The sequence below is a fragment of the Ictalurus punctatus genome, chromosome 5 (assembly GCF_001660625.3).
Source record: "Ictalurus punctatus breed USDA103 chromosome 5, Coco_2.0, whole genome shotgun sequence".
NCBI lineage: Eukaryota > Metazoa > Chordata > Actinopteri > Siluriformes > Ictaluridae > Ictalurus > Ictalurus punctatus.
The window spans coordinates 15510008-15521286 of record NC_030420.2 but is presented as its reverse complement, the minus strand read 5'-3'; positions in this window follow the sequence as shown (position 1 = coordinate 15521286).

Sequence of the window (11279 nt, the reverse complement as noted above, 5' to 3'; positions counted from 1 at the left end):
AAAGGAAAGTGGTTTTTCTAACAAACTCATATAATCAATTACCCGACCTACTCCAATATGACATTTTTCACATAGTTACACATAATATAGTACTATGAAATGTTTCTGACCTAAAATATTATGAAATATGATTGTTTACATTAAAATTTAAAAGTTGATGTTACAGTGTGATAAGGTGAAAAAAGTGACATTTTATGTCTAGAAAGTCACTTTTCATCAAAAGTGCAATAACAAAACTTGTTCCCATTCATCCTGTGTCCCCATACACACTTGTGCTCTTTATCCGCTCAAAACGCTATACAGCGCTTCAGAAGGCGCTAGGAGCAAAGGAAAGTGGTTTTTCTAACAAACTCATATAATCCATTGCCCGACCTACTCCAATATGATATTTTTCACATAGTTACACATAATATAGTACTATGAAATGTTTCTGACCTAAAATATTACGAAATATGATTGTTTACATTAAAATGTAAAAGTTGATGTTAAAGTGTGCTAAGGTGAAAAAAGTGACATTTTATGTCTAGAAAGTCACTTTTCATCAAAAGTGCAATGACAAAACTAGTTCCCATTCATCCTATGTCCCCATACACACTTGTGCTCTTTATCCGCTCAAAACGCTATACAGCGATTGAGAAGGCGCTAGGAGCAAAGGAAAGTGGTTTTTATAACAAACTCATATAATCAATTCCCCGACCTACTCCAATATGATATTTTTCACATAGTTACAGATAATATAGTACTATGAAATGTTTCTGACCTAAAATATTATGAAATATGATTGTTTACATTAAAATTTAAAGTTGATGTTACAGTGTGATAAGGTGAAAAAAGTGACATTTTATGTCTAGAAAGTCACTTTTCATCAAAAGTGCAATAACAAAACTTGTTCCCATTCATCCTGTGTCCCCATACACACTTGTGCTCTTTATCCGCTCAAAACGCTATACAGCGCTTCAGAAGGCGCTAGGAGCAAAGGAAAGTGTTTTTTCTAACAAACTCATAAAATCCATTGCCCGACCTACTCCAATATGATATTTTTCACATAGTTACACATAATATAGTACTATGAAATGTTTCTGACCTAAAATATTACGAAATATGATTGTTTACATTAAAATGTAAAAGTTTATGTTAAAGTGTGCTAAGGTGAAAAAAGTGACATTTTATGTGTAGAAAGTCACTTTTCATCAAAAGTAAAATGACAAAACTTGTTCCCATTCATCCTGTGTCCCCATACACACTTGTGCTCTTTATCCGCTCAAAACGCTATACAGCGATTGAGAAGGCGCTAGGAGCAAAGGAAAGTGGTTTTTCTAACAAACTCATATAATCAATTCCCCGACCTACTCCAATATGATATTTTTCACATAGTTACACATAATATAGTACTATGAAATGTTTCTGACCTAAAATATTATGAAATATGATTGTTTACATTAAAATGTAAAAGTTGATGTTAAAGTGTGCTAAGGTGAAAAAAGTGACATTTTATGTCTAGAATGTCACTTTTCATCAAAAGTGCAATAACAAAACTAGTTCCCATTCATCCTGTGTCCCCATACACACTTGTGCTCTTTATCCGCTCAAAACGCTATACAGCGATTGAGAAGGCGCTATGAGCAAAGGAAAGTGTTTTTTCTAACAAACTCATATAATCAATTCCCCGACCTACTCCAATATGATATTTTTCACATAGTCACACATAATATAGTACTATGAAATGTTTCTGACCTAAAATATTACGAAAAATGATTGTTTACATTAAAATGTAAAAGTTGATGTTAAAGCGTGCTGAGGTGAAAAAAGTGACATTTTATGTCTAGAAAGTCACTTTTCATCAAAAGTGCAATAACAAAACTTGTTCCCATTCATCCTGTGTCCCCATACACACTTGTGCTCTTTATCCGCTCAAAACGCTGTACAGCGCTTCAGAAGGCGCTAGGAGCAAAGGAAAGTTGTTTTTCTAACAAACTCATATAATCCATTGCCCGACCTACTCCAATATGATATTTTTCACATAGTTACACATAATATAGTACTATGAAATGTTTCTGACCTAAAATATTACGAAATATGATTGTTTACATTAAAATGTAAAAGTTGATGTTAAAGTGTGCTAAGGTGAAAAAAGTGACATTTTATGTCTAGAAAGTCACTTTTCATCAAAAGTGCAATAACAAAACTTGTTCCCATTCATCCTGTGTCCCCATACACACTTGTGCTCTTTATCCGCTCAAAACGCTGTACAGCGCTTCAGAAGGCGCTAGGAGCAAAGGAAAGTGGTTTTTCTAACAAACTCATAAAATCCATTGCCCGACCTACTCCAATATGATATTTTTCACATAGTTACACATAATATAGTACTATTAAATGTTTCTGACCTAAAATATTACGAAATATGATTGTTTACATTAAAATGTAAAAGTTGATGTTAAAGTGTGCTAAGGTGAAAAAAGTGACATTTTATGTCTAGAAAGTCACTTTTCATCAAAAGTACAATGACAAAACTTGTTCCCATTCATCCTGTGTCACCATACACACTTGTACTCTTTATCCGCTCAAAATGCTATACAGCGATTGAGAAGGCGCTAGGAGCAAAGAAAAGTGGTTTTTCTAACAAACTCATGTAATCTATTGCCCGACCTACTCCAATATGATATTTTTCACATAGTTACACATAATATAGTCTATGAAATGTTTCTGACCAAAAATATTACGAAATATGATTGTTTACATTAAAATGTAAAAGTTCATGTTAAAGTGTGCTAAGGTGAAAAAAGTGACATTTTATGTCTAGAAAGTAACTTTTCATCAAAAGTACAATGACAAAACTTGTTCCCATTCATCCTGTGTCCCCATACACACTTGTGCTCTTTATCCGCTCAAAACGCTGTACAGCGCTTCAGAAGGCGCTAGGAGCAAAGGAAAGTGGTTTTTCTAACAAACTCATATAATCCATTGCCCGACCTACTCCAATATGATATTTTTCACATAGTTACATATAATATAGTACTATGAAATGTTTCTGACCTAAAAAATTACGAAATATGATTGTTTACATTAAAATGTAACAGTTGATGTTAAAGTGTGCTAAGGTGAAAAAAGTGACATTTTATGTCTAGAAAGTCACTTTTCATCAAAAGTGCAATAACAAAAGTTGTTCCCATTCATCCTGTGTCCCCATACACACTTGTGCTCTTTATACGCTCAAAACGCTATACAGCGATTGAGAAGGCGCTAGGAGCAAAGGAAAGTGGTTTTTCTAACAAACTCATATAATCAATTCCCCGACCTACTCCAATATGATATTTTTCACATAGTCACACATAATATAGTACTATGAAATGTTTCTGACCTAAAATATTACGAAAAATGATTGTTTACATTAAAATGTAAAAGTTGATGTTAAAGCGTGCTAAGGTGAAAAAAGTGACATTTTATGTCTAGAAAGTCACTTTTCATCAAAAGTGCAATAACAAAACTAGTTCCCATTCATCCTGTGTCCCCATACACACTTGTGCTCTTTATCCGCTCAAAACGCTGTACAGCGCTTCAGAAGGCGCTAGGAGCAAAGGAAAGTGGTTTTTCTAACAAACTCATATAATCCATTGCCCGACCTACTCCAATATGATATTTTTCACATAGTCACACATAATATAGTACTATGAAATGCTTCCGACCAAAAATATTACGAAATATGATTGTTTACATTAAAATGTAAAAGTTGATGTTAAAGTGTGCTAAGGTGAAAAAAGTGACATTTTATGTCTAGAAAGTCACTTTTCATCAACAGTGCAATAACAACACTTGTTCCCATTCATCCCCATACACACTTGTGCCCTTTATCCGCTCAAAACGCTGTACAGCGCTTCAGAAGGCGCTAGGAGCAAAGGAAGGTGGTTTTTCTAACAAACTCATAAAATCCATTGCCCGACCTACTCCAATATGATATTTTTCACATAGTTACACATAATATAGTACTATGAAATGTTTCTGACCTAAAATATTACGAAAAATGATTGTTTACATTAAAATGTAAAAGTTTATGTTAAAGCGTGCTGAGGTGAAAAAAGTGACATTTTATGTCTAGAAAGTCACTTTTCATCAAAAGTGCAATAACAAAACTTGTTCCCATTCATCCTGTGTCCCCATACACACTTGTGCTCTTTATCCGCTCAAAACGCTGTACAGCGCTTCAGAAGGCGCTAGGAGCAAAGGAAAGTGGTTTTTCTAACAAACTCATATAATCAATTCCCCGACCTACTCCAATATGATATTTTTCACATAGTTACACATAATATAGTACTATGAAATGTTTCTGACCTAAAATATTATGAAATATGATTGTTTACATTAAAATGTAAAAGTTGATGTTAAAGTGTGCTAAGGTGAAAAAAGTGACATTTTATGTCTAGAATGTCACTTTTCATCAAAAGTGCAATAACAAAACTAGTTCCCATTCATCCTGTGTCCCCATACACACTTGTGCTCTTTATCCGCTCAAAACGCTATACAGCGATTGAGAAGGCGCTATGAGCAAAGGAAAGTGTTTTTTCTAACAAACTCATATAATCAATTCCCCGACCTACTCCAATATGATATTTTTCACATAGTCACACATAATATAGTACTATGAAATGTTTCTGACCTAAAATATTACGAAAAATGATTGTTTACATTAAAATGTAAAAGTTGATGTTAAAGCGTGCTGAGGTGAAAAAAGTGACATTTTATGTCTAGAAAGTCACTTTTCATCAAAAGTGCAATAACAAAACTTGTTCCCATTCATCCTGTGTCCCCATACACACTTGTGCTCTTTATCCGCTCAAAACGCTGTACAGCGCTTCAGAAGGCGCTAGGAGCAAAGGAAAGTTGTTTTTCTAACAAACTCATATAATCCATTGCCCGACCTACTCCAATATGATATTTTTCACATAGTTACACATAATATAGTACTATGAAATGTTTCTGACCTAAAATATTACGAAATATGATTGTTTACATTAAAATGTAAAAGTTGATGTTAAAGTGTGCTAAGGTGAAAAAAGTGACATTTTATGTCTAGAAAGTCACTTTTCATCAAAAGTGCAATAACAAAACTTGTTCCCATTCATCCTGTGTCCCCATACACACTTGTGCTCTTTATCCGCTCAAAACGCTGTACAGCGCTTCAGAAGGCGCTAGGAGCAAAGGAAAGTGGTTTTTCTAACAAACTCATAAAATCCATTGCCCGACCTACTCCAATATGATATTTTTCACATAGTTACACATAATATAGTACTATTAAATGTTTCTGACCTAAAATATTACGAAATATGATTGTTTACATTAAAATGTAAAAGTTGATGTTAAAGTGTGCTAAGGTGAAAAAAGTGACATTTTATGTCTAGAAAGTCACTTTTCATCAAAAGTACAATGACAAAACTTGTTCCCATTCATCCTGTGTCACCATACACACTTGTACTCTTTATCCGCTCAAAATGCTATACAGCGATTGAGAAGGCGCTAGGAGCAAAGAAAAGTGGTTTTTCTAACAAACTCATGTAATCTATTGCCCGACCTACTCCAATATGATATTTTTCACATAGTTACACATAATATAGTCTATGAAATGTTTCTGACCAAAAATATTACGAAATATGATTGTTTACATTAAAATGTAAAAGTTCATGTTAAAGTGTGCTAAGGTGAAAAAAGTGACATTTTATGTCTAGAAAGTAACTTTTCATCAAAAGTACAATGACAAAACTTGTTCCCATTCATCCTGTGTCCCCATACACACTTGTGCTCTTTATCCGCTCAAAACGCTGTACAGCGCTTCAGAAGGCGCTAGGAGCAAAGGAAAGTGGTTTTTCTAACAAACTCATATAATCCATTGCCCGACCTACTCCAATATGATATTTTTCACATAGTTACATATAATATAGTACTATGAAATGTTTCTGACCTAAAAAATTACGAAATATGATTGTTTACATTAAAATGTAACAGTTGATGTTAAAGTGTGCTAAGGTGAAAAAAGTGACATTTTATGTCTAGAAAGTCACTTTTCATCAAAAGTGCAATAACAAAAGTTGTTCCCATTCATCCTGTGTCCCCATACACACTTGTGCTCTTTATACGCTCAAAACGCTATACAGCGATTGAGAAGGCGCTAGGAGCAAAGGAAAGTGGTTTTTCTAACAAACTCATATAATCAATTCCCCGACCTACTCCAATATGATATTTTTCACATAGTCACACATAATATAGTACTATGAAATGTTTCTGACCTAAAATATTACGAAAAATGATTGTTTACATTAAAATGTAAAAGTTGATGTTAAAGCGTGCTAAGGTGAAAAAAGTGACATTTTATGTCTAGAAAGTCACTTTTCATCAAAAGTGCAATAACAAAACTAGTTCCCATTCATCCTGTGTCCCCATACACACTTGTGCTCTTTATCCGCTCAAAACGCTGTACAGCGCTTCAGAAGGCGCTAGGAGCAAAGGAAAGTGGTTTTTCTAACAAACTCATATAATCCATTGCCCGACCTACTCCAATATGATATTTTTCACATAGTCACACATAATATAGTACTATGAAATGCTTCCGACCAAAAATATTACGAAATATGATTGTTTACATTAAAATGTAAAAGTTGATGTTAAAGTGTGCTAAGGTGAAAAAAGTGACATTTTATGTCTAGAAAGTCACTTTTCATCAACAGTGCAATAACAACACTTGTTCCCATTCATCCCCATACACACTTGTGCCCTTTATCCGCTCAAAACGCTGTACAGCGCTTCAGAAGGCGCTAGGAGCAAAGGAAGGTGGTTTTTCTAACAAACTCATAAAATCCATTGCCCGACCTACTCCAATATGATATTTTTCACATAGTTACACATAATATAGTACTATGAAATGTTTCTGACCTAAAATATTACGAAAAATGATTGTTTACATTAAAATGTAAAAGTTTATGTTAAAGCGTGCTGAGGTGAAAAAAGTGACATTTTATGTCTAGAAAGTCACTTTTCATCAAAAGTGCAATAACAAAACTTGTTCCCATTCATCCTATGTCCCCATACACACTTGTCCTCTTTATCCGCTCAAAACGCTATACAGCGATTGAGAAGGCGCTAGGAGCAAAGGAAAGTGGTTTTTCTAACAAACTCATATAATCAATTCCCCAACCTACTCCAATATGATATTTTTCACAAAGTTACACATAATATAGTACTATGAAATGTTTCTGACCTAAAATATTATGAAATATGATTGTTTACATTAAAATTTTAAAGTTGATGTTACAGTGTGATAAGGTGAAAAAAGTGACATTTTATGTCTAGAAAGTCACTTTTCATCAAAAGTGCAATAACAAAACTTGTTCCCATTCATCCTGTGTCCCCATACACACTTGTGCTCTTTATCCGCTCAAAACGCTATACAGCGCTTCAGAAGGCGCTAGGAGCAAAGGAAAGTGGTTTTTCGAACAAACTCATAAAATCCATTGCCCGACCTACTCCAATATGATATTTTTCACATAGTTACACATAATATAGTACTATGAAATGTTTCTGACCTAAAATATTACGAAATATGATTGTTTACATTAAAATGTAAAAGTTGATGTTAAAGTGTGCTAAGGTGAAAAAAGTGACATTTTATGTCTAGAAAGTCACTTTTCATCAAAAGTGCAATAACAAAACTTGTTCCCATTCATCCTGTGTCCCCATACACACTTGTGCTCTTTATCCGCTCAAAACGCTGTACAGCGCTTCAGAAGGCGCTAGGAGCAAAGGAAAGTGGTTTTTCTAACAAACTCATAAAATCCATTGCCTGACCTTCTCCAATATGATATTTTTCACATAGTTACACATAATATAGTACTATGAAATGTTTCTGACCTAAAATATTATGAAATATGATTGTTTACATTAAAATTTAAAAGTTGATGTTACAGTGTGATAAGGTGAAAAAAGTGACATTTTATGTCTAGAAAGTCACTTTTCATCAAAAGTGCAATAACAACACTTGTTCCCATTCATCCCCATACACACTTGTGCCCTTTATCCGCTCAAAACGCTGTACAGCGCTTCAGAAGGCGCTAGGAGCAAAGGAAGGTGGTTTTTCTAACAAACTCATAAAATCCATTGCCCGACCTACTCCAATATGATATTTTTCACATAGTTACACATAATATAGTACTATGAAATGTTTCTGACCTAAAATATTACGAAAAATGATTGTTTACATTAAAATGTAAAAGTTTATGTTAAAGCGTGCTGAGGTGAAAAAAGTGACATTTTATGTCTAGAAAGTCACTTTTCATCAAAAGTGCAATAACAAAACTTGTTCCCATTCATCCTATGTCCCCATACACACTTGTCCTCTTTATCCGCTCAAAACGCTATACAGCGATTGAGAAGGCGCTAGGAGCAAAGGAAAGTGGTTTTTCTAACAAACTCATATAATCAATTCCCCAACCTACTCCAATATGATATTTTTCACAAAGTTACACATAATATAGTACTATGAAATGTTTCTGACCTAAAATATTATGAAATATGATTGTTTACATTAAAATTTTAAAGTTGATGTTACAGTGTGATAAGGTGAAAAAAGTGACATTTTATGTCTAGAAAGTCACTTTTCATCAAAAGTGCAATAACAAAACTTGTTCCCATTCATCCTGTGTCCCCATACACACTTGTGCTCTTTATCCGCTCAAAACGCTATACAGCGCTTCAGAAGGCGCTAGGAGCAAAGGAAAGTGGTTTTTCTAACAAACTCATAAAATCCATTGCCCGACCTACTCCAATATGATATTTTTCACATAGTTACACATAATATAGTACTATGAAATGTTTCTGACCTAAAATATTACGAAATATGATTGTTTACATTAAAATGTAAAAGTTCATGTTAAAGTGTGCTAAGGTGAAAAAAGTGACATTTTATGTCTAGAAAGTCACTTTTCATCAAAAGTACAATGACAAAACTTGTTCCCATTCATCCTGTGTCCCCATACACACTTGTGCTCTTTATCCGCTCAAAACGCTATACAGCGATTGAGAAGGCGCTAGGAGCAAAGGAAAGTGGTTTTTCTAACAAACTCATATAATCAATTCCCCAACCTACTCCAATATGATATTTTTCACAAAGTTACACATAATATAGTACTATGAAATGTTTCTGACCTAAAATATTATGAAATATGATTGTTTACATTAAAATTTAAAAGTTGATGTTACAGTGTGATAAGGTGAAAAAAGTGACATTTTATGTCTAGAAAGTCACTTTTCATCAAAAGTGCAATAACAACACTTGTTCCCATTCATCCCCATACACACTTGTGCCCTTTATCCGCTCAAAACGCTGTACAGCGCTTCAGAAGGCGCTAGGAGCAAAGGAAGGTGGTTTTTCTAACAAACTCATAAAATCCATTGCCCGACCTACTCCAATATGATATTTTTCACATAGTTACACATAATATAGTACTATGAAATGTTTCTGACCTAAAATATTACGAAAAATGATTGTTTACATTAAAATGTAAAAGTTTATGTTAAAGCGTGCTGAGGTGAAAAAAGTGACATTTTATGTCTAGAAAGTCACTTTTCATCAAAAGTGCAATAACAAAACTTGTTCCCATTCATCCTATGTCCCCATACACACTTGTCCTCTTTATCCGCTCAAAACGCTATACAGCGATTGAGAAGGCGCTAGGAGCAAAGGAAAGTGGTTTTTCTAACAAACTCATATAATCAATTCCCCAACCTACTCCAATATGATATTTTTCACAAAGTTACACATAATATAGTACTATGAAATGTTTCTGACCTAAAATATTATGAAATATGATTGTTTACATTAAAATTTTAAAGTTGATGTTACAGTGTGATAAGGTGAAAAAAGTGACATTTTATGTCTAGAAAGTCACTTTTCATCAAAAGTGCAATAACAAAACTTGTTCCCATTCATCCTGTGTCCCCATACACACTTGTGCTCTTTATCCGCTCAAAACGCTATACAGCGCTTCAGAAGGCGCTAGGAGCAAAGGAAAGTGGTTTTTCTAACAAACTCATAAAATCCATTGCCCGACCTACTCCAATATGATATTTTTCACATAGTTACACATAATATAGTACTATGAAATGTTTCTGACCTAAAATATTACGAAATATGATTGTTTACATTAAAATGTAAAAGTTGATGTTAAAGTGTGCTAAGGTGAAAAAAGTGACATTTTATGTCTAGAAAGTCACTTTTCATCAAAAGTACAATGACAAAACTTGTTCCCATTCATCCTGTGTCCCCATACACACTTGTGCTCTTTATCCGCTCAAAACGCTATACAGCGATTGAGAAGGCGCTAGGAGCAAAGGAAAGTGGTTTTTCTAACAAACTCATATAATCAATTCCCCGACCTACTCCAATATGATATTTTTCACATAGTTACACATAATATAGTACTATGAAATGTTTCTGACCTAAAATATTACGAAATATGATTGTTTACATTAAAATGTAAAAGTTGATGTTACAGTGTGCTAAGGTGAAAAAAGTGACATTTTATGTCTAGAAAGTCACTTTTCATCAAAAGTGCAATAACAAAACTAGTTCCCATTCATCCTGTGTCCCCATACACACTTGTGCTCTTTATCCGCTCAAAACGCTATACAGCGATTGAGAAGGCGCTAGGAGCAAAGGAAAGTGGTTTTTCTAACAAACTCATATAATCAATTCCCCGACCTACTCCAATATGATATTTTTCACATAGTTACACATAATATAGTACTATGAAATGTTTCTGACCTAAAATATTACGAAATATGATTGTTTACATTAAAATGTAAAAGTTGATGTTAAAGTGTGCTAAGGTGAAAAAAGTGACATTTTATGTCTAGAAAGTCACTTTTCATCAAAAGTGCAATAACAAAACTTGTTCCCATTCATCCTGTGTCCCCATACACACTTGTGCTCTTTATCCGCTCAAAACGCTATACAGCGATTGAGAAGGCGCTAGGAGCAAAGGAAAGTGGTTTTTCTAACAAACTCATATAATCCATTGCCCGACCTACTCCAATATGATATTTTTCACATAGTTACACATAATATAGTACTATGAAATGTTTCTGACCTAAAATATTACGAAATATGATTGTTTACATTAAAATGTAAAAGTTGATGTTAAAGTGTGCTAAGGTGAAAAAAGTGACATTTTATGTCTAGAAAGTCACTTTTCATCAAAAGTACAATGACAAAACTTGTTCCCATTCATCCTGTGTCC